Source organism: Harpia harpyja, chromosome 9, assembly GCF_026419915.1.
Source record: "Harpia harpyja isolate bHarHar1 chromosome 9, bHarHar1 primary haplotype, whole genome shotgun sequence".
Classification (NCBI taxonomy): Eukaryota; Metazoa; Chordata; class Aves; order Accipitriformes; family Accipitridae; genus Harpia; species Harpia harpyja.
This window is the reverse complement of record NC_068948.1, coordinates 16,096,292-16,118,042: the sequence shown is the minus strand read 5'-3', so window position 1 is coordinate 16,118,042 and position 21,751 is coordinate 16,096,292. Positions and strand designations below refer to the sequence as shown.

General features: G+C 38.6%; 2 long non-coding RNA genes across 2 annotated transcripts in view; both read left to right on the top strand.

The window, feature by feature from the left end:
* The window catches only part of LOC128146332 (uncharacterized), a 45,604-nt gene extending 43,659 nt beyond the window's left edge, over positions 1–1,945 (top strand). Inside the window, exon 7 of the long non-coding RNA XR_008236734.1 lies at positions 1,853–1,945. This is a non-coding gene — a long non-coding RNA (uncharacterized LOC128146332). The remainder of the gene's footprint in view (positions 1–1,852) is intronic.
* Positions 1,946–12,027: 10,082 nt separating this feature from the next.
* LOC128146333 (uncharacterized) overlaps positions 12,028–21,751 on the top strand; it is a 75,989-nt gene continuing 66,265 nt past the window's right edge. The window contains exon 1 of the long non-coding RNA XR_008236735.1: positions 12,028–12,151. This is a non-coding gene — a long non-coding RNA (uncharacterized LOC128146333). The remainder of the gene's footprint in view (positions 12,152–21,751) is intronic.

The following is a 21,751-nucleotide window of genomic DNA, read 5'->3' as shown; positions in this document are numbered from 1 at the left end:
CAAGTAGGGATTTTTTTTTTTTCTTGCAGAAACAATTTTTCGTTTTTGTTTGGCCTTTATGTTTTGTTTACTTATACTTGATCACGATAGTAGAGGTATTTCAAGTAAGAAAGGGGCCCTGTGATTGGGCAGGAGAAGGCAGGAGGGAGCCCCATGTTATGTAGATCAGTAAGTTGTTGTCTAGGAAATTTGGTTTTATATTGTTTATTAGAAGGCAATGAGATGACTGTGAAAATTTTGAGTGCCCTCATTGTCTGTTACTGAGAAGCAGGAGTATTTTGTGAATTGGTAACAATCACATAGAATAAAGTTAATTCATGGAATTATTTTTATAAAGCTGTTTTTATTGGAGATACCGTTTGAAACTGAAGATAAATGTCATGAAAGACATAATTCTCCTTCCACTGAAATACTTTATACTTTCCACATTTAAGAAATAACCTGAAAGAGGAGGAAGTATTTTGCTCATTAGAGACTTTAATAATTCTTTTATATAACTCTTGTTCAGTCAGATAAATAGATTTCTAGATTTTGGCCTGGAAACTAATAAAGATCCCTTTCAAATACTAGAATCAGCATAGAAGACTTGGAAAAAAAAATCATGATTAGAAATTCTCTAAGCTGAATGCAAACTGAAGTTGGCATTTAAATCTGTCTCTAACACTGGTGTGATGTATGTGATGCTAAGACTTTTTTTCCTTAAATTCAGGGCAAAGTGTTTTGTTTTCGTGGGTTTTTTAAATTTTGTGTATTGAAAAAGGTAGTTTGTTTACCTCATAGCCAAGGAAAAGCAAAGCAAGTAATAACTGGGGTAGAAGAGACTGATGGTTGCTAAATATTTGCAGTTGTTTCACTGGCAAAGTGTGGGGTTTTGGGGGGTTTGGTTTTTGCAGGAGGAAGTGTTGGTCTTTCTGTGGAGCTTGCTTGGTTTTTGTTTTGGAGTGTTGTGGGTTGTTGGTTTGTCGTCTTTTTGTTTGTTTTTTCTTTTGGAAAATAGATATTTAACGCAATAAAAATATCCTTTTTTTCAGTCTCATTTAATAACTGGCACAGAGTTCTGTGGGTAGGGGGTAGGGTTACTGCTAAGCTGGATATTAAGCTTATGAAATGTTAATACAGATCTTCAAAAATATTTTGATAGATGTTAATATTGAAACAGCATTGGAAAATGGGGGAGTATTTCAACATAACTAGCTCTTGTAGTTTGATCACCTGATCCAATATTTTTGAATCCTTGCCCTTGCTGGGCTGGAATATGAAATTAAGCATTCAGATCTGGAAACCCCAGTCTCTGGAGAATTTTGCTCTTTTGGAAAAGGCAACTCTGTCAGCACAAAGGCATTTCTGGAAGGCATTTCAATGAAGACATGAAACTGTAGAGGCCACATAGAGAGAAGGAGAGCAGGGAAGAGATAAGGAAGAGTATGGGTGAAAAAACGTTAGAGAAACACTAGTCCAACCCCATTATTTTGTGCTAAGTTAAGTAACCCTACAGTATGAAAACTCTTTTTAGTAAAACCACAAAAAAACAACAAAAAATGATTAATGCGTTACTGTTAAAATGAAGATGACACCTGCTGACTTGCTCTGGTTTTGTATGCAAACCTGTTTTTTATAATTCTGTTTCTGCATGATTCTAGTTGTTTGAGAAAGTTTTAATATAGACTTGAAATATCTCCTAATTGAAATTGATTAAAATGCGTTTCACTGCTTTTGTGTGGTCTCATGGAATGTATTTTTACATTTAGAATTGGTGATTTTTATTTTTATCTGCTACATAGTGCAAGTCGTTGATGTAACTTCAATGTGTGCTGGATTAGCTTCTACTGTTAACATTCCTTTTTATTTCCAGTTGCTGGAATTATTGCAGCTGATTTTGCCCCAGGCACGGTTCACTGGGGAGTTGGTACCTGGGGTTCTGTTGATATCCCTGTCACTGGCAAGGTAAGGAGAGGTTGACTTGCATTCGCTATGAGTAGCAGGCTAGAAATAAATCATTTTAATATGCTTTCTGAAGATAAAAAATTAGGAGGGGCAGTGGGTGTCTTGCTGATTATTTATATGCATCCCAGTAGTAACAGGAACCTTGACCGTGCTTCTTGAAATAATATTCTTTCTTACTGATGTGTTGAGAAACAGCTCTTGCTTAAACAGTGAAGGAAGTAACCTATTTCAAAAGGACTATTTTCTGTATGCCAAATCAAAATGATTTTTTTTTCCTTGGAAAAAGCCCTCCTAAAAGAATATCTGTAACAAAAAGTCTACCGTAGAAGTATGAAATTTTAGCCTCTTCTCCATTCAACAAGTTTCTTGTGTGGTACCTCAAACCCAGTTCATAAAAAGCTTGTGTGCCATGTGTCTGTTTAGTCGTCTGTTGTGATGCTTGCTCTGATGATACTGGACCAATAAAATAACTTGATTTTCAGAAATGCTTACTAATTCCTTTTTTTGTAACAGCATGGAAGGAGTTATACAGCTGAATGACATTTGTTTAGTTAGTCATGTAACATGAGCATCTTTCAAAAGAAGCCAGCACTGAGATTGACCTCTTTTTAAAAAAGACTCAGTTCTGACAAGTCTGTGCTTAGTGTTTGAATACTAGTGAAATGAATTATTTCCTTGCAACAATGCCATATTTAGCACACTAATAGAAGAGAGGAAGGAAAGTGGATCTTTGATAAGCTAATTATTTTTGGAACTTGCATCAGAGTTTAGTAAATCAGCATGCTGCATCTGCAGTGCTAACCAAACTAATCTAAAATACTTGCCTCCCTGTGGAGGTGTAGAAATGTCATAGTCCATGGAGACCTGCACTGCATTTATGCAGGTCTGCCTTTTCTGTCATAGATTCAACAGACCTTTCCAGAGAAGAGCTACAGTACTTTAAACAACCTTAACATGGGGTTTAAAGAGATTAATGAATATCAGCCTTGTACTAAATAAATCTTTATCACTTGCTTTACCTACTACAGTAATTGCCTCAGTACAGTGGAACTCATTCAGTCTGCCAGCTTGCCATTAAACTCAAATACATCTTTGACAAAAGAATCTACCTTATCTTCATTTTGCGTGTGTGTGTGTATGCAAGATCTGGCACTTAATCAGGTCATCAAAATACTATATATGAATCTGTTTAGCTGTATGAATGTTACATGTTTGAGGAGTACTGACCTCATGTAAGAGCTTTATAAATTTAAAAAAAAAGGGCTTCCAAATCTGTTTGTGACAAATATGTACACATTCCTATCACTAAATAAAATGTGTTAACAAACATAGGGGGGCCAAGACTGTAGTATGTGAGGTTTATGCAAACAAACAGTATGTGTGTCTTGCCCACTAAAACATCCTCACTATCCCTCCCATCCAAGTAGCAATAGTTTGGGTCATATCATAGATAACTATGTGTGTGTGTGTGTATGTTTACATATTACAGCTTCAAAACTTATTTATGTATACAGGCATGACAAAAAACCACTTTTAATATGGCTATCAAGTTGTTATAATTTAGAATCAGGCTGTCGTGGTATGTAATTAAGGCAGATATTTTACACCTGTTTCATAATGCAAACAATTTTAATTTTTACTTAGCCACAATGTTGCAATGAAATTAATTATGTATTTTGATGTGAATTTAAACTTCTTTAAACTTTCTGCCTTTAAATTTTTTTTTTTATTATGTACTTATTTATGTAGTATTTCTGGGGTATTTTCAGACTCTTCTGAAAGGACTATCTGTTTTCTAAGCTCACAGCTAAACACGTAAAGAAAAGTTAGGTATTTTTGGAATAACCAGTAAGGATAAGTTATATAAATTGATTAGGTTCTTCCTGGGAAGGATAGAAGAAGTTGATATTTAGGAGGCATATAATTCTGGGTATGGGAGGGGCCTTGCAGATTTAGTCAGGTAGTTCATATCTGCACAGATAATTGCATGGCAAAAAAGAAGGTAAGAACAACATGAACAAAGATTGAGTATGTAAGCTGGGGCAATGTGATGTTTAACATGGGGCAGAAATTAGGTATAGTTTTACATAGTCAGCTTTAAAATAGGTGCTAGGTTGGATTCCTTCCCAGTAGATGGGATTCAGATGAGGGCATGATGTACTCATTAACTTCATCAAATGAGATGATTAACAGCTGCATTTAAGCTGTTTAACCTCAAAGGCTAGGGAGGAAGATGACCAAGACCTAAAAATAAGTTTGCAGAGCATAAAACTCCCCATAGGTTGAAATATCTGCTCTAAAGGATGCTAAACTAATAAGTGAATATTGAAGCCACTGAGAATGCTGTGGTACTTTGCCTTTTTTAAAAATGAAACTATTTATCTTAGGTTTTCAAAATGGAGGGCATGGGTCGTCTGGGTGTTTGTTTTCATATTTTGAGTGTTGTCTGTTACTAGTAACTGTTGTTGCTGCATGTACCATGAGGACAGTGTCTCTGTTAGGTAGTAAGGAGGTGGGGACTGTCAGTGTGGTTTGATGCAGTGCGACTGGGGAGGGCTCTAAGCATACTATGTCTGCGTCACAGCATATAGACTACTAACTTAAGTTCCCAAATCAACATAGGCATGCTAGCACAGCACTGTGCTCCCCAGAACATCACTCTACTTCGCACAGGACATCATGCTGCTGTCCTTGCGTCTTGTGCTTGGAATCAGCTTGCTCTGTGCTGACTTGAAGACATTGCGCTCCTTTGCGTGGCTTAGACCTGATCTATGTGACACCATGCTTGGAGTCGGGAGACATGGGTTCTGCGTGTGTTTCTGTGTTTGACCTTGGGCGTGTTTCTCTGTATCTCTGTGCAGCAGTTCTCACATCATGGTAGTTATGACCATTGCTGCCTTTCTTTAGCACATTGACACAAATCTGGAAAGCTTTATATAGAAACATTAAGTATTATTGTTGCTAAACACTAGAGGATATCCCCAACTTCTGTTTTTCCTTGCCATGTTACACACCAAATTTCTTAAAATTTTTAAGGAAAATGGATTTCTTTGTAAAAGTAGTTTCAGTGAACAAGGCAATATATCCTAGGTTATCCTGGAATTTCAAGTGACTTGAGACTGGATAATTGAGGCTGACCTGTTCATTCATTTGAGCTGTTTTTGATTAAGGGGTGGGTCTGTTCAGCAGAAAAAACACAAGTGAGAATTTGCCCTTTACATTTAGATGATTATTTTTATACTATGTTTCTTGACCTTTCAGTGTTGTGTTTGGTGCTTGTGGTTGCTACGCTCTTTTTAGCTCCTTCTTTAAAAATCAGTCACAAGACACTGATGGGTTTGAGACCATATTCAAGAGCTGGCAGAGAGACTGTTTTTTTGTGGGTTGGTTTTTTTTTTTCCCCTCATTCGCAGCAGTCCTCACATATCTCTTGCTGCTCAGCTGCTAAGACCATGACCGAGCTGATGCTGTAATAATTCTTCCTTTTTCTCCTTTGACCCACTGTTTTCAGAGTTTCCTTGGAGTCTTGCATGTGAACCACTCATACTGCAGCTTGATGCTTCTGTGTGTAGCTGCTGGTTTTGCCCTTGCTCTACAGTTGACCTTGCAAGGTCTTTCTTTCACAGTAATGTTTGTATTTTATTCACTTTCAGGCTTGAAGACTACACTCCTATAAAACTGTTTATCCTGAGAGCTATAGTTCACGTTAATAACAATTGCAATAAACAAATGGATTTACAGCAAAGCAGAAACACTATATGCATGCATGAACCATACATGTACCTCCTCTGATTTGCAGATGTATTCTTTTACATGATGCCAGAATTATAGCTATTTATTCCAACAGTTTCTCCTAAATATTCACGCCACACTGCAGGACAGACACTTTTCAGTACAAAAGGGGTCCCTTTTTATAGACTGTTTTTCAATTTCTGACATATTGGCTGAGTGTTTGAACTAGAAGATGACAAGTAACAGCTAAATGAGTTTGGCCAAAATTTTTTAACTCTGTACCACAGGGTTAATATAGTTTGGTACCTAATTAATAATGTGTTCAGTTCTGAGCTTCCACTGAAGCCTTCTGCAGAGGTGTCCATCAGTCATTCTTGGGTTGTAAAACTGATATGGAACAGAGAAAAGGACAGAGGCTTCTCTGGCTTTACTGAATGATGGCATTGGGAAGAAAGGGGTGGAAAATAATTATCTTCCCAGTGTTGAACCTGAGAAAAGAATTATTGGGAAGAGTGCTGGATGCAGAGGCTGGGATGAGAATGGCACAGTCAAACCAGAGGCATGCTGGAAATCTCTACCTTGAGTCTTCCACAACTGCCAGCATTTAATTGTGCTATTTTGGGAGAGATTTTTCAGCCTCTCAACTGCAGAATACCTGTAAATTGTTTTGGTTGTCCTACCCCTCTTCAATCTTGCTCTGTCTGCCTAGTTTTGTTCTTGCTTGCTTTTAGGGATGTGATGAGTGCTTGTTTAACTAGCAGCTGACACCCTACATCAGGAGACTTTGCTAGTCCTGCTGATGTAGGTCAGAACTCCCAGGAGGCATCTAAGGTTGGGACCCCTAATATAGGGTCCCAGGATGAGCTAGACCAGAGGAGTCTGCAGTCAATGGAAAATTTTCCGAAGGCTTTATCCTGAGTCGTGTTCAAAGTCAGTGGGACTTCAAGATCTATACCAAAATAAATCTTGTCTATGTGAGTAATTAACATCGACTAGGCTTTTAAGGCTTGAAATCTTTCCTCTCCGAGAAGTAGAGTCAATCAAAATAATTCTGACCACCCTTTCTTAGTACACTTGCAGATTGAACGAGTGTTACTTTTTTCCTTTGGCATCTACACATTGTTGCTATTACTTTAGTTAATGTTACAAATCTAGTGACTAAGAAGCCATTTCTTGGTTTCTAGTAATTTCACATCTGTTTTCACAGTTTTATGAGAGACTCTTGGAAATACTGAGCACTGACACTTTTCTGAGTAGCTTCCCTTTTTTGGTGCATACCAGCAGTCATTTCTTGGATGCTAAGAGATTTTATGCTGGCCACCGGAAAACATAGATGGTATTGCTTTATATAACAGTTCTCAGTTACCTTGCTTCTAAACTATGGCGAATAGCTGCTCAAGCTGAACATTATTTGTAGATGCATTTACTATTGACACATAGTTTTCTAGGATTTTTCTAGCACAGTGATCAGTGATCTTCATCTACCCATTCATGTTTCTTGAAGAAGCTTCTCCTTTTTGTGAAGGATGTTCTATGGTTCTAACAGAGTCTCAGCAACAATTTTCTTTTGATAGTCATATTTTCATCTTCTGCTACAGTGACTACTACCTGTTTTTACGGGTGTAGGGAGGAAGCAGTACTGTAAATGTATTTGAGGGACAGCTAGAAGTTATGAATATTTCAAATTTCTTCTTTTGTAATTCTACTATTTCATTAAAAAAATCAACTTAGTCCTCAGTTTTCAAGGGGTTATTTTATTTTGAGGAGTGTGAATTACCTTGTTAGGCTTGCTTTTATATTCTCGTGACTCACTTTCTCATGCTTTTTGGGGAAGAATAAGAACCTGAGAACTCTGATATCCCTCCCACACAGAGACTGGGCTGTTTAAAGGGTATGAGTTTGCAAGCAATTCTCATCAGTGTCCCAGTCCTTTGGTGCTTCAGGGTAATTGTTAGGTTATTGTGTCCCATTCATCCTTTTATAGCTCTATATGATTTGTGCTTTTTTATTGCTACAAATAGTGATTTCCAAATACAAAAAGTTCTAGTAGACTACTAGTTAAGCAGGTAAAATTTACTTAGAAGGTAAATGTACTTTTTCTCTGGTTAAACTCTTCGCTGGTTTTACGGAAAGCTTTTTGAGGAATGCTTTGCTCTTGCATACCAAGTGACAAAATTTCTTTATGTCATAATCTCAATAATAACAAGATCTTTTTCTGTTTCTTTATACTCTCAAAGCCTTAAGTTACCAGAGATGGCCATTCATTCAGACAGGTACTGTTTTGTCAATCTGAAGTTCAAATATTTAATTTTTTTGTGTATCACACAATGCTGATCAGACCTTATGAAAAATCTGAAACTGACCATGTGCATCAATTAAATCATGTTATTTTGTGTACCTGAAATGCTTCTTTTTTTGAGCCCTGTACATCTGACAATAGTGACTGGTGCTTTCCTTACAGTATAATGGGACAGAAATACAAGCAAGTTTGCAGCAGCTTGACAAAGACATTTGGTGTAGTTCTCAAAACACTACAGCAAAACCTTTAAATTAGGCTTTCTCAGGAAAGATTAAAGGAGCAAGTTTGGGGTTAACTAAAGAGCATACCTATATGTAGGAAGCAACGCAAAGCAGTATTTAGTGGAAGGATGTAGTTTCTTTGTTCTTGGGCTTTTTCAAGGCTCCTATGTGGAAAAAGATGAGTTAGGATTAGGATGAATGCATGAAAATAGATTTTTAAAATATTTTTTTCTTTTCTTTTAAGGCACTGCTTCTACCTACAGCTTTCTTCCAAAACTTGAAATGAATGAAATCACTTTCAACTTTAATAAAATTAGAAGTGCTATGAGAAGCCTTTGGGACAGGAAATTTTCACATATATTTTCTAATGAATGGCATTTTCTAGCTGACCCTGTACCCTGTTTAATATTTTGCACAGCCTTAGAAATTTTGGTTCTGTATGCTTTATTCACCATGGATATTTGCATCACTAAGGGTATTTTGAGATAGACTCTATTGAGAATAAAATTTTATTAACTCGTTGAGGATATAATATTATTTTTATGCAATAATTTTCCACTTCAGAAAGCTTTTTTGTAATAACATAAATCAGGTTCAAGCTAAAATACGCACTATGGAATTTATAATCCTTGTTTTCTAAATGATAACGATAGTACTAATTAAATTGCTGTTTACTAGGGAGTCTCAGTCCCTTACACACTATTGAATGGAGGCAAGAGGGGAAATCTGCAGGAGACACTCGCCCAGCCTTGTCAATGACATGTAGGTGCTGCTTACAGCAGCCCAGTGCAGAATTCTTTCTGGATGAGCCTGTGGTCCCTTGGCCAGCTCAGAAACCACAGGCTTGCCCTGCGCCAGACACTCACTGCAATGCCATTTTTGTGCAAGTATGCCAAGTGATTTTTTCTGTTGCTGTACAAATGTGTATTGTGTGTGCTTTGTAATAAAGGTAAGGATGATTCTAGGAAAAAAACTGGCTGATGACACTTGAAAAGTTTCTGTCTTTGAAATGTTATGTAGTAGGTTTGTTGGTTTTTTTTTTTGCTTTCCTTTAAAATAAAGCAGCCTTTTTTGATGAATGACAGGTCTTCATCTTTCTTATAGGGGAAGAAAGTAGCAAAATAGCAGCTTTGATTCACCTTTCCCTTGAGGGATGTTGCAATATATTCCATAAGTTGCAATGTCATCTTTATACTAGTGGTATTTTCTTTTTCCAGTGGTCTTGGAATCTATTCCCCCCCCCCCCCCAAGGTTTATGTGCCATCTTATGAAAATATGTAGAAGTCTTCCAATTTACTTTAATGTCCTGGAAGGCTGATGTAAGAAACACTCACCCCACCCCAGAGATGCTGAATTGTCACCGAAACATAAATCTTTGTGGTTTTTTGGGTTGGGGGGGTGGGGTGGGGTTTGGGGGGGGGTGGGGGGTTTTGATTGGTTGTTTTTTCATTCTACAAGATGATGTTTTTTCTTTGAGCTGTTTAAGGTTCCATTGTGGCAACTCACTGTAGGCAGATGCACTGTGGTACTCCCTGAGCACCATTGCTGAGGCGGTCTATGAAGACACACCAGTACAGATATGCACAGTCGCTTGCTGGACTAGGGTGGTTATAAGCTACCAACTGGTTTTCATCAGCCTGCATTTTTCCTTTCAGGGTCTAAAAGAACTGAAAACAATTTTGTTTGTAGAAAAGCTCAGTACCTGCTTATAATTAACTCTGTGACAGTGGTTTTCACACAAGTCTTTTGCTTATTTTATATAAGTTTCAAAGGGTTTTATAAAAATGAAATGTTTAACTACTGGAAAAATAAATAAAACTGAAACATTGCAATAACCCGGAGGAGGTATTTATTTCCAGTGTTTTCTGGGAAAATTGGTAACACAAGGTACATCTGGAGATCTGGCCCAGATCTGCTCTCCCATATTTAAGGTTGCATGCAGTATCACTTTTCCACCTACTAGTGTGTGTATGTATGTGCACCAGATTTTATCAAGGACAACGAGGAAGAGTATACCTTTGAAAAGCTTAATATGACATTTTCTTGAGTCACCTGTATGAAATGCTTTAGGGTTTCTTTCTGTTTAAACAATGCTCTATCCATGTTATCCTGCAAGCATACTTCTCTTGAACTTTGTTCTTCTAACTGCAGTTGCTCCAAGTGCCTTTCTAATACTTGCTCTTCTAATGTTGGGATTTTTTTTGGTGACTAAAAGTGCCTTTCTATAATGAACTTCTTCCTTCCATGTTTTGTTACATCAAAGTATTCTGGTTTTAAAGTGTAATATTTAATTATGTTTGTGCCAATTTGACTATAAAAACTCAAATTGCATTACAATTGAGTTTTTGAGAAAATCTTTGGATTATTTGTAAAGTTTTGTTCTTAGAAATTTTTTTATCCATGAAGTAAATTATTTCAAACAGTGTAAGGATTTTTTTATTTTTTTATTAAATAAACCTTGTGGCATGATACTCTACAGAATAAGGAAACTTTTTGACACGTAAAAGTAGAAAGTAACTGTTGTGATTTAATGGACAACAGAAAAGATTTTTTCTTTTAAGATCTTTATCTATATGTTTCTTTATAGCAAAGGGAAACTGAAAGTCTGTTTTGGTTTTTTATGCTTAGCATGCTCTGTTATTTTAAATTATTTTTTTTTACCTTCCCATATTATTTTGGTTTAAGAGACCTGTACCAGCACAAAACTAATCTCACATGTATAGATAAAACTGAGTCTTTAGATTTTGATTATTGTTAGTGTATGCTCTTTAATTTATGCTTATATATTTGTGGTTACCATATTTTTTTATTTACAATTTCTTTGCGTTATTCTAGAAAACAAGTTTTTGAATTAATAGAATCATATGTTCTTTTCTTTCATTTCATTACGTTTACTTAATTGGAGGTTGTCAATGCCTAGTCCATACCAGACTTTCTCGCCAAGAATAGTCTCATTTGTTACATGGTTCTGAGTTGAGGCAATTGCCTCTAAAGGAAATTCATTCATAGCAATAATAGTGTGTAGCTCATACAGGGGAAGAGGAGAACTTAAATCAGACCCAAAACACACACTGTGAGTTCTGTAACACTTTGTATCATTTTTACAGTCACTTACAAGATTTATCTTATCCAGAGTGTTAAAGCATATCAGATCTATCGCTGGTTTCCGCAGAGAGTTAGATATGTTCTGTGTGCGTGCAACAGCATTGCGATCATATGTCATCTTGCTTTTGGCATTTTTAAAACAGTTTGATTGCAACTGGGGTGTGGTGGTGGTGTTTTCCATTGACGTTAACTGCAGGTATAAGAGATGGCTATTGGGAAATATAGTCCAAATATATCTATATATCTGTTGTCATTAGATTTTTGTTACGTGTTTGTGCTGCTGATATGCAGAACATAGGGGCTTTTCTTGGCACAATTGGTGCACGCATGTGACTGTAACTTTGACCTCTTGCTGTTTTATTGAGATTGCACCTAGGTCTAGAAGGATATGCAAGCCAGGGAAGACTGTACTTCTGTACGTTGGCTAGCTGCAGTCCTTGGAAGTTCCTCTGGTCAGGATGTGAGCTCTTCTAGTTCTGCTGATAAGTGGCTGATCAGTACCTGTTTCAGCCTCAGTTCCAGCAATTGTTATTCTTGGTTAATTGCTCTCCACCTATGCTTATTTGAATTGTACTTCTAGAATACTTTCTTATTATTGCAGTTTTTCAGATGGGAAGGACAATAGATGACATGTTCAGTGAACATACTAATTTAGGAGGAGTTTGCTTTGGTTATTGGGAAAAAAATCAATTATTGTTTTTTCTTTTTTTTTCTCCAACGGGCTTGTATCAGGCCACTTAGCATCATATTGATCCAACAGCTTACTTCATTGAGACCAATGGAGATAACTCTTCAATAGCCATAATTCCACTTGCCTGCATGCTACATAAATTGCCTTCTCAATCACCAGGTAAGCCTGGGAATTTCCTTATTAATTTCTTTATTATTATTTTTTGGTAAGGATTGGTGAGGTCTGAGTGACATTTGCTGTTGGTAAGGGATATGGGAGGCCTGGTTCTCAACTCTCAATTTGGTATGTTACTAGTGTTGAGTCCAGACTTTGACCTGGGACAAGTGGAACACAGACTAAATGATCACAGAAAGCTTAATGTTTTGCTAGGCCTGCACAGTGGTCTGCACGTACCTTCCTGCTCATTCTTTTATGTTCCCAAGACCAGGTTTTGGAGCACCAAGTTCTTGCAGGAATTAGTCAGATTTTTGCTCCTCTTAATGCTTTAGGACTTGTTGTATTTTAGCTGCCTAGCTGGTCAGACACCTCTGTTGCAAAAGTTCCTCCTTATCCTGGTGTCAGGAATGATGGGGATGGGGGAAGGGAGGATGCTTTAGCTAACATCACAGAAAAAGCTCTCCCCTCTCCTTAGCCTGCTGGGAATGGGTCTGTGCTTGGCTTGTTGCCATGCATGTCCGAGTGGGGCATTATAGCGCTCTCTGCTGAGCTGAACTCGTGGCTTTAAGGTTTGTTTGGATTTGTTTTGAAAGACTTGAATACAGCTGTCTCGAATTTCCACTCAAATGTATTCATTTGGCCTTGCTTGTAATGAGCTGAATTTCACATTGCCTGTACCACACAGTCAGCTTGCTACACAGAATCTTAACAGCTTTAATAATTCCCCTAACCGTCCAATTAGACTAATAATAAAGGCTTAATTACATATCCAGTTAATCATCAGATTTGTTCACTGAATGGCTTTAATTGGTAGATAGAGCTGTTACACTATTCCAGTTTGAAAGCTATCACCCATTTTTGCTCACAGCTATATCCACCTGATCGTTTTTATGATTGGGACTTGACCAGCATTTATTAAGACAATAAAAAGGCTCAGGAGCAGAGAAACATAATCACCCAATGCTGTGGCAGCACACTTCTACCTCTGGGTGCCTGTGTTCAAGCCAGGACCTCTCTTCACAGTGCTCTATACTGCTCATGTTGAAGGAAGTCCAAATAGCAAATGGCTGCTTTACAGGTTTCCAAAAATGAAGCTGTTCTGTATTCTGCCCAGGTAGTTCCCTCAAAATGACTGTTAAAGACTCTGGGACCTGGAAGCCCCTTGGCTTTGTAGGATTCAATAATGCACCACCTAAGCCATTTTGAAATAGATACTTCAGTAGCCCTGAGTCTTTTCTTATTATGGAAACATATAAATTGGCTCATCCTGTAAAACCCTTCAGTTTTAAAAATGTAAAACCTAATTGCCTTATGGACATTCAAAGAATGGAGGCGCTTCTCTGGGGAGATTTTGCACTGAACCAAAAGATGACAGAACTAGTTACTGATTAAAAAGAAGAGTTAACCTCTTGATGCCAGTTGTCAGGATTTCCCTCACATACATTTCTGCCTGGTTTAATTGCTACTATATTTCTACACCACACAGATCTTACTTCATCTTCTTCAGGGTTGAATGGGGTAACTGGTTACAGAAACCTCATTGTCCCAGTCATGTTCCCTTCATGCTTTCAAATCAAATGCCCTGTACAACTGCAAAATAATTTCCTTCCTTTAACAAGCCTTCCAGTATCCTGAGTTCAGAAGACTCATGTTCAGTGTTGAGCTTTAGCTGACAATATTGACCTTCACTGTATTTTATGAAGGTATCTTTTGAAACTACCTTAGTTTGGGGGGGAGCCTTCTAGTATGCCAAGAATAATTATTCTGCCTTTGCATAAATAATGTGTTATCACAGGAGAAGAAATGGTGATATTTTTAGCAGGCTTTACACCCTGGGGAAGTAAATGACACATAAAAATGAACTTTCAAAGTCTTGGTCTATAGAAAAAGGAGCAGTGTGTGATGGCAAAAAAAAGTGAATTTCTGTGAATTAGTACAACTCATTATTCGTGCCGTACACACTTGCTGCCTTACATTCCCTGCACTGCAGCTGGAATATAAAATAAAACCCGGCAGCCGCCTCCCTGGCCCTCAGTGGCGGCAGCTCTGATTGGATACCACCTACAGCATGGCAGTGAGCATCAAGGAGCTGCGAGCTGGGAAACATGCAGAGCAACCGTTCCTTAAAGTGCGTGTCACAAGTTACCTTTAAATATATTTAAGTGGTTTAGGTTTAACAGGCACCCCAGTTGCCCCTTGCAGCTCATTTAAGGGGGAGGAGGAGTGTACATAGAGATCAATAGCACTTTGACAAACTGAGTTTCCATAGCTGGATCCTTTAAAAAAATAAAAAGAATAAAAGATTTCAGAAAATGCACAGATGCTGAACCTCAAGTATGAGAAATGATCCTACTTCAGCAGTCTTATCTTTAGAGTCCTGGATTTCTGGCTGTTTGGTGTGGGAGCTGAAGATTTGTTTAGTATGCATATTGCACATAAAGATTAAACAATGTCAGTGAGAGTGTAGTGTGTAACCTTTCGATTAACTTCTCTTCAGATAATTAATGTAGTTATTCATAATGTGCATGTGTTCATGATACAAATCTAATACTTTCTGTAATCGAGGTTGGAAAAATCAAGGTCTTGCTGATCGAGCCCTGAGGTGCTGTGTAATGTCCTCATGCAATAATATGCAATATATTGATATCACAACAGCATCTGGGTGACACCAAAAGTAATAGCTGCTGATCCTGGAAACCTACAGTGAATCGACTTTCATGGGCTTCAGCTCGCTCTGTATCACCTCATCTCGCCTCGTTGTGCATCCCCCGTCCCCAGAACTGGAAGAGGAGTACTGGCATGGCCTGTCCTTTAGCAGAGGAAGGGAAAAGGAGTGCTCTGAGCAGAGCCCACCCATTCTGCAAGTACTTTCGAGGGCCAGTAGAGTCTTTGCCTGCACTTTCTTCTCCTGGCTGGCTGCTGAGACATCTCCCTAGCAGTGTCCAAGCAGAGTTGTACGCGTAGACTTACGGCTTTGGAGGACTGTGGAGAGAGCAAACTGTGCTGGGATAGATGGACTATGCATGAGGGAGGTGCAGAGCAGGCAGGTATCACTACCATCATGTGCCTTTACCGTCTATGCCGTGGGAAGAACTTCTAGAACAGGTTTTGACTCCACAGATGCAAACAGCTTTGGAAGAGGCAGAGGTGCCTACACCCATCCATTGCCCTTGAAACCTTACTAACAATAGTATTGTGATGCACAGTGGCTCAAGTCCCAGGAGACATTCAAGAGCCCATTGCTTTCATACACTAATAGCATGTGATCTTGTGTTTTCCATTATTTTTGTGTTTGCAGCAGCTATAGGTTTTCTTGTTTTTCCTTCCGCACATTTAAAGTATCTTCCTCTGCTGTGTTTTAGCTGCTCGATGGCTTCCTAGTGAAGGGACAGTTGCAGATTAGCGCTACGCCTGTTTGTGTGCTTGCTTTCTCTCAGTGCTGCAGGCCATAATGACATAAGCCTCTGAGTCACTAAAAGTTTTGCTTTAGACATGACCTTAGTTTAACAAACTGTTCCAAAAGTTGAAAGGGGTCAGTATGTAAAATGGGTAGAACTAAAGTGGATGCTTATTACATTTGAATGCGAAATTTTCAGAGGAGATTAAGGACACTTTGCAGTAATGGAAAGAGTTATGTTCCTCTAGTTCTTTTCATTTACAGAAAAAATTGAAGGTAATCTGTGATAAGGGGTATTTTTCTGAGAATCTTCCACTATTGCCGTAAAAAGTGTCAATAGCCCTAAATTCAGTACGCCTCTCCTTGTGAAGAGGACATAAGTAAAGAGAACTTCTTCATGATTAGGGAATTCTTTCTAGGGTTACTGCTTTTCTGCACCACTCTGCTGTGCTGTAACTATCCTTGGACTCCGTTAGAGGTAACACAGTGCCCATTTCCTGCCTTGGTGAAGGCCAGTGCTGCCTTCTGAACTGTAGGACCTTCATCATTGTTTTCAGATAAAATGATTTTGTCTGCTTACATTTTTTAAAGGCTTTTTAAAAATCAGGACCTTAGCAGTTCTCTGGTTATTTGTGTCTGCCATACCCTGTTCACTGTAATCAGGTTGAGATTCCTTTATCTGTCCCTGCCATTGCGCAGTGTAACACGTTGCTTACAACCGTATCAGGAATCTTCCTGGTTTATGATGGTTCATTAAGTGCATACAATTAAGCATCTGTTCAAACTAAAATGTTAAACTTTATGGCATTTGGGTTGACAATCAAGTGTGTTCAGTACAAATGCCACATTTCAGTACCTACCTTTTTAATATCTTATTATGTTGCCTCAGAATTGGCTTTTTACCCTTTTTTTCTGACCCTTTCAGATTCTGCACTGAGAGAAATGCTGCAGCTTGTTCTTGCTTCTCCAAAACTGTCTACAGTTCTGCCCTGGCCTATCTCTATGACCTGTCAATTCTTGTTTGCCTCCTCTGTAAATTATATGAGCCTTGAGACCTTTTCCTTTTCACACTTTGCATCCAAACATTATTTCTTTCTCCATGTTTGTTCAGCTCCATTTAAAACTCTTTAAGTGTTCACTTTTATTTTTTCACCCACAAGAGCAGTAATTAGTTCTTGGAAAGCTCATAGACCTGCAAACTGTACCCTTGCTAAGTGAAGTTGTCTTGTGATCCTATTACTGTGATTCTTCCTTTTCTCAGTGCACATCCCTCTGCCTTTCTACTGCTCGTCATGGTCTTGTCAAGCATTCAAATGTAAGCTCTTTGGGGAAGGGCTTTATGTTTTAATATGTTTCTTTATAGATGCTGGTGCACTGTAAGAATAAATGAATGTTCAAGGTCAGTCTACTAAAGTTTATTTGATGTGCCAAAACTCTTCTCCTGCGCTTTGGACCCAGAAGAATGAGCAAATTCAAAGATTTATGTCCACCAACGGTATTGATTGGGACTGTTCTTAGGGTTAAGGAAGCAATGGTATCAGCATGAAAGCTGAAAAACATGTTTATATGTTATGGAAAATGGGAGCAATTGGATCTGATGACCACTTAGGCATACTCCAGTAGCACAACAAAAACTAATTTCAAAGATGTATGTATTGGTCTGTATTGTGCCAGTCTGGAGCATAAAAGAAGAAAGGAATGGAGACTTTAAATGTGGTATCACCTTCTGATGCAAGTGTACTTCTGCTGCTGGATACAGTGGTTGAAGTCAGAAGTAAATGAACTGGGGTATGAACTGAAGGTGTTCAGTGAACTCATCCAACTTCTAAATTTGCTCAATAGCAGCTGTTTTGGTGCTAGTTTCAGTTTTGAATATATGAACAATTAAATACTGGTTGTGTTCAGCTATCTCTATCTGCTACTGTACTGTCTGCAGAATAACTTTGGTTTTTCCCCTCCAAATCCATTCTAATAACAACGTATTAAATAAAATGGTGTTGCTAGTGAAGGGGACAGTCACCATTAAATTTCTTTAACCCTCTGCCTATGCTGAGGAGTTGAAATGTGTGAAGGGAATCGGCCTCTTGAGGAATTATACAGGAACTTCTGGCCACGTTTCTCATTTTAAATAATTCTTTTCCTCATTATGGATCTCTTGGGAGAAACAATATTTGCAAGTCAGTGTTAGCACCAATGTTACCCTACAAAACTAGATATTGGCCATGTAGTGGAAGAACCTGGAAGATTTGGGAAGCAGAGGTTGATACATATAAACATCTAAAAAGCAAGTACAACCCAAGCAGTCTGAAGCTTCTGAACATCTTCCAACACTCTATGTGATGATGTTCGTTACTTGTTCATGCAAGCCCCCAGCACTTCATTTCTCTTGTTCTTTACTTGGGTGGAAGTAGCTTTGTTCACTACTTCAGCCTGCTGGGAGAGCTGGCTAAGCAGAAGGTAACTCCTTTTCTGCCCTCCTTATATTATCTTTTGGATTAGCAGACCTTAGTTCCCTTCTTTTCTGTTTTGTTGCTCCTTATTTTTGCTTTTGACTCCCTCTACCCAGCTGTAGCTGTAGCCCAGGAGTGGGACTGGGTGATGTTTGTGGCAGACTGTGCCTGCTTAGCTGTCTGCCTCCTCTCCCTGGTGACTTCGGGCCACTCTGCTCCTGTGCCTGCCTCCCCTGTGGGGCTGCGCAGTCAGGCATGCAGCCGGGGCCAGGGGCACTGGATTTGAGTGGCTGCCCAGGAAAAGATCTCCTTTCTAGCTCAGCAGTCAGAAAAGTCTCTCCAGCATTGAGCAGGAAATAAGGATCTCTAAAAGTGGGGCAACTCTAGCAATGTTTTGCAAAAGGCAGAAATTAGGAAGCATCATCATGAACTCTTAAGTTGCTTTCCATAGTGTTTATGTTTTCCTAACTTTACAGTTTCAGGGATTTTTATCTCTGAAGTATGTTAGTGTGAAATAAAATTCAAAATGCCAGGGGGAAATCCAGCATCCACTAAAAGAAAATATTGCAGAAGCAGGATAATTTTTTTTTTTTTTAATTATTTGGAATCTTAACTTTTCAGTCTCCTTAACAAGTGATGTGATCTGCGAACTCTGTGTTTCTGTTGAGTCCTGTCTTAGGACTTTGGGGTTTTCAGTTCAGGCACCCATTTAGAGAAATTAACTGGCATCACAACATTTGTAATTTTAGGGCTGACTTTTGTCATTGTATATTGGTGATGTTGTATGAAAGACTCTTTTCTGCATACAGATTTTTAAAATCTGATGGGTCTTGAGAGCTAATCAATTGCTGTCTGAAATTTCACTGTCTGAAAAGATGCTCTTGTGATTACGTTTGTTGAAAAGTATTGATGGGGCTCTACAGTAGTAGGCACCATGTGAATCAGTTGGGTGCTGCCAAACCATGTAGTCAGAGGCGCTATGTGTTGGAGATACAGTTTTTAATGCAGAATTGGGATTAGCCTGTGCAGGAGCCAGGTCTGATAAGCCCCCTGGAGTCTTCAAAGGTGAAGTCACAGAATTTTTTTAATATATTGTCTATGGATCTAAACTATCAGTAATAAAATGGATTTACATTTGTTTTAATTTTAGTTTTATATTCTCACCACTGTGGCTAAGCATCTGAGGGGCTTCAAGTTATTCTCTCCCATTTTGCAATTCTTATCTTCTTTATTTGTCTGCCATTACGGCATCTCTCTATCAAATAGGCATTTGGGGGTCCCTGCTGCTGCTTAACCTAAGCATACTACATTTCTGATTGACATAACTGGAGAGTACCCAGCGCTGCTTCCTTGGGCTGAGAGAACAGGCTAAAGCCCTTCCTCACTCACAAAATCTGTCCTGAGAAATTTGAATAGCTAAAATGGAAGCTCAGTTATTTTCTGTGGGAATTACTGCTCATGTATAACTGGGAAGAGGGGAGAAAATAATGTAGCAAGAAAAGCCTTCAGAAAGAGAGAAAGTAGGTGATAAAAATAGGGCATTTCCCTGACTGAATTTCCAGGCTGTACAGCAAGAGGTTTCACTCCTCCTTTTTTGACCTTAAAAAAAATAAAAGGGGAGGGAGGGATGTTGGTATATCAAAACAATATTGGAGGTTTCTTAATAGATTTGAAGTACTGCTCAAAAGAATTGCATTTTATTTTGCTGCTGTTGATTACACTGGAACTGGATGCAGCATGTTTTAAAGCATTCTGTAATTCTAAGGCATGTAATGAGATAGTCCCCATCACAGATCCCATGAACCTGGGAACTAGCTAGAAAGCTGGCACTGTAATTCTCAAGCAATACATCCCCTCTTCTTGCCTCTATCAACTTGATCTAAACTGGGCATACAGTGTAATAATAGTTCTGAGATTAATGTAGTTATTAAAAAAATTTTAAAAATCCATAACCAGTTGTATCTGAAAATTAAAAATATGGATTTTTTTCATGAGATGAAAAGTGTGCAAATATGCTGTGAAAAAGAATGTGCATGCATTAGAAATGTGAGTGTACAACATAAATTGTGTATGTAATACAAAATTGTGTAATGTCCAACGATTTCAGCTATAAGTGAGCCCCATCTGGTGGTGATATGAAGAAACAACTAAAGTTGTAACTGCAGGAAAAAGATTCACAAAAACCTCTCGATCTCTATTCAAAAGATCAAAGATTTAACTATATAAATGATATATATACATCTAGATGCAATATAATCTCTACCCTTTTTTAAAATTACCAGCTCTACGGTGCAAACTCATAGCTATATCTTAACAAAGAATGGAAAAAGTATTTTTGGAAGGTTTGCAGATAGTTTTTTGTTTTGTGTGGTGGTTGAATTTAAATGCACATGCTTGCTTGTGGTGTGCTAACTTTTTCACGTTTCTGATTCAAATAAATGTGAACAATTTCTTCAGCTTAGAAAAACAATACTGAATTGGCTTTTGTTTGTGGACTCAATCACTTCCCAGAAAAAGTTGATTATCACAAGCTCCTGTGGTTTTGTTGTACAACACAGTAGCAGTGCACCAGCTAATGAGGACAAGAAGAGCGATTGGAAGGGTAGCACTGACAGGCTGTGTGTGTATATAATTCAAGTTGGGCATTTCCATTGTGTTTCTCCTCTGGATTTGGGCTAGGTTGATTTGCCTTCAAGGTTAGTAGCAATCATTAAAGAGTTAGGTGCTGTCACACCATTGTCTGTTTTGGTGTGACTCCAGGGGTAGACTTTGCCATCAGTGTGGTAAACATTTTGGTTTTCACCTTTGCATGGAGTCCCCATCACAGCAAAAACTAGGTGCCATGCAGTTCCTGGTAGCTACGTCTCATCACTGTGATGGGTTGAGCTGACACAGCGATGACTGGGGCGGCCTGGAGAAAGGGGAGAGGTAGGGACTGCTGGGTTGACACCAAGAGTCCACTGTGGCCCCAGCCATACGCCTACACCAGTCTGGGTCAGGTCCTGGTGGCCTTTTCTTTCTTGTAAGACTGAAAACAGCATCCCTTCGGCAGAAGGGTACTCTCCTTGTAGGCAGGTTTTGGTGTGCAGCCTGCCAACTCAGCGAGGTTAGCCCGTTCCTGGCTTAAACCAGTGGATGAGTGAGGTTAGGGGCGGGTAGAGGACCAAGCTGCAGGAGTATGAGGTTTAGGAGTTCCTGTGCTCCAGCCTCTCATGGAGCATCTCTAGTGGCACAAAGAGCAGGGTTAGGATTGAGCATCCAAAATGATCAGTTTCAGTTCTTTATTATTCCACAGGAAGGAGTTTAATTCTCATTAATTTCTCAAAATATGCATATTTTTATACCTTCTTCAAGTTTAGGAATTTATAGCTCTATACCTCTATACAGCTTTGTATGGCCCATATTGGCTCTAGTTCTACCTAGTGTAAAACTGATTTATTATGTATTTTTATAAATGCAATTTATAAGTTTATTATACTTACAAATGCGCAGGTATTTGGTGAGTAGTTTGTTCTGTTGTGACATGAGTCAGAGAGTGCCTGCACTGTGTTGATGCATTCAACGTAGGGATGAGGCTCAGGTGCTGTTGGGGTCCTGTGGGTACCAGCATGAACCCCAGCTGCTCATTTTCCCCATTCTGAATGAGGACTGCTACATGCCATTAGTCTGTTCTCCCTCTTTTGCCAGGTATGAGTTAATGTTGCACTCATGTTTTTGCTTGTTCCAATATGGCATCACTATCTCTGTTGAATTTTG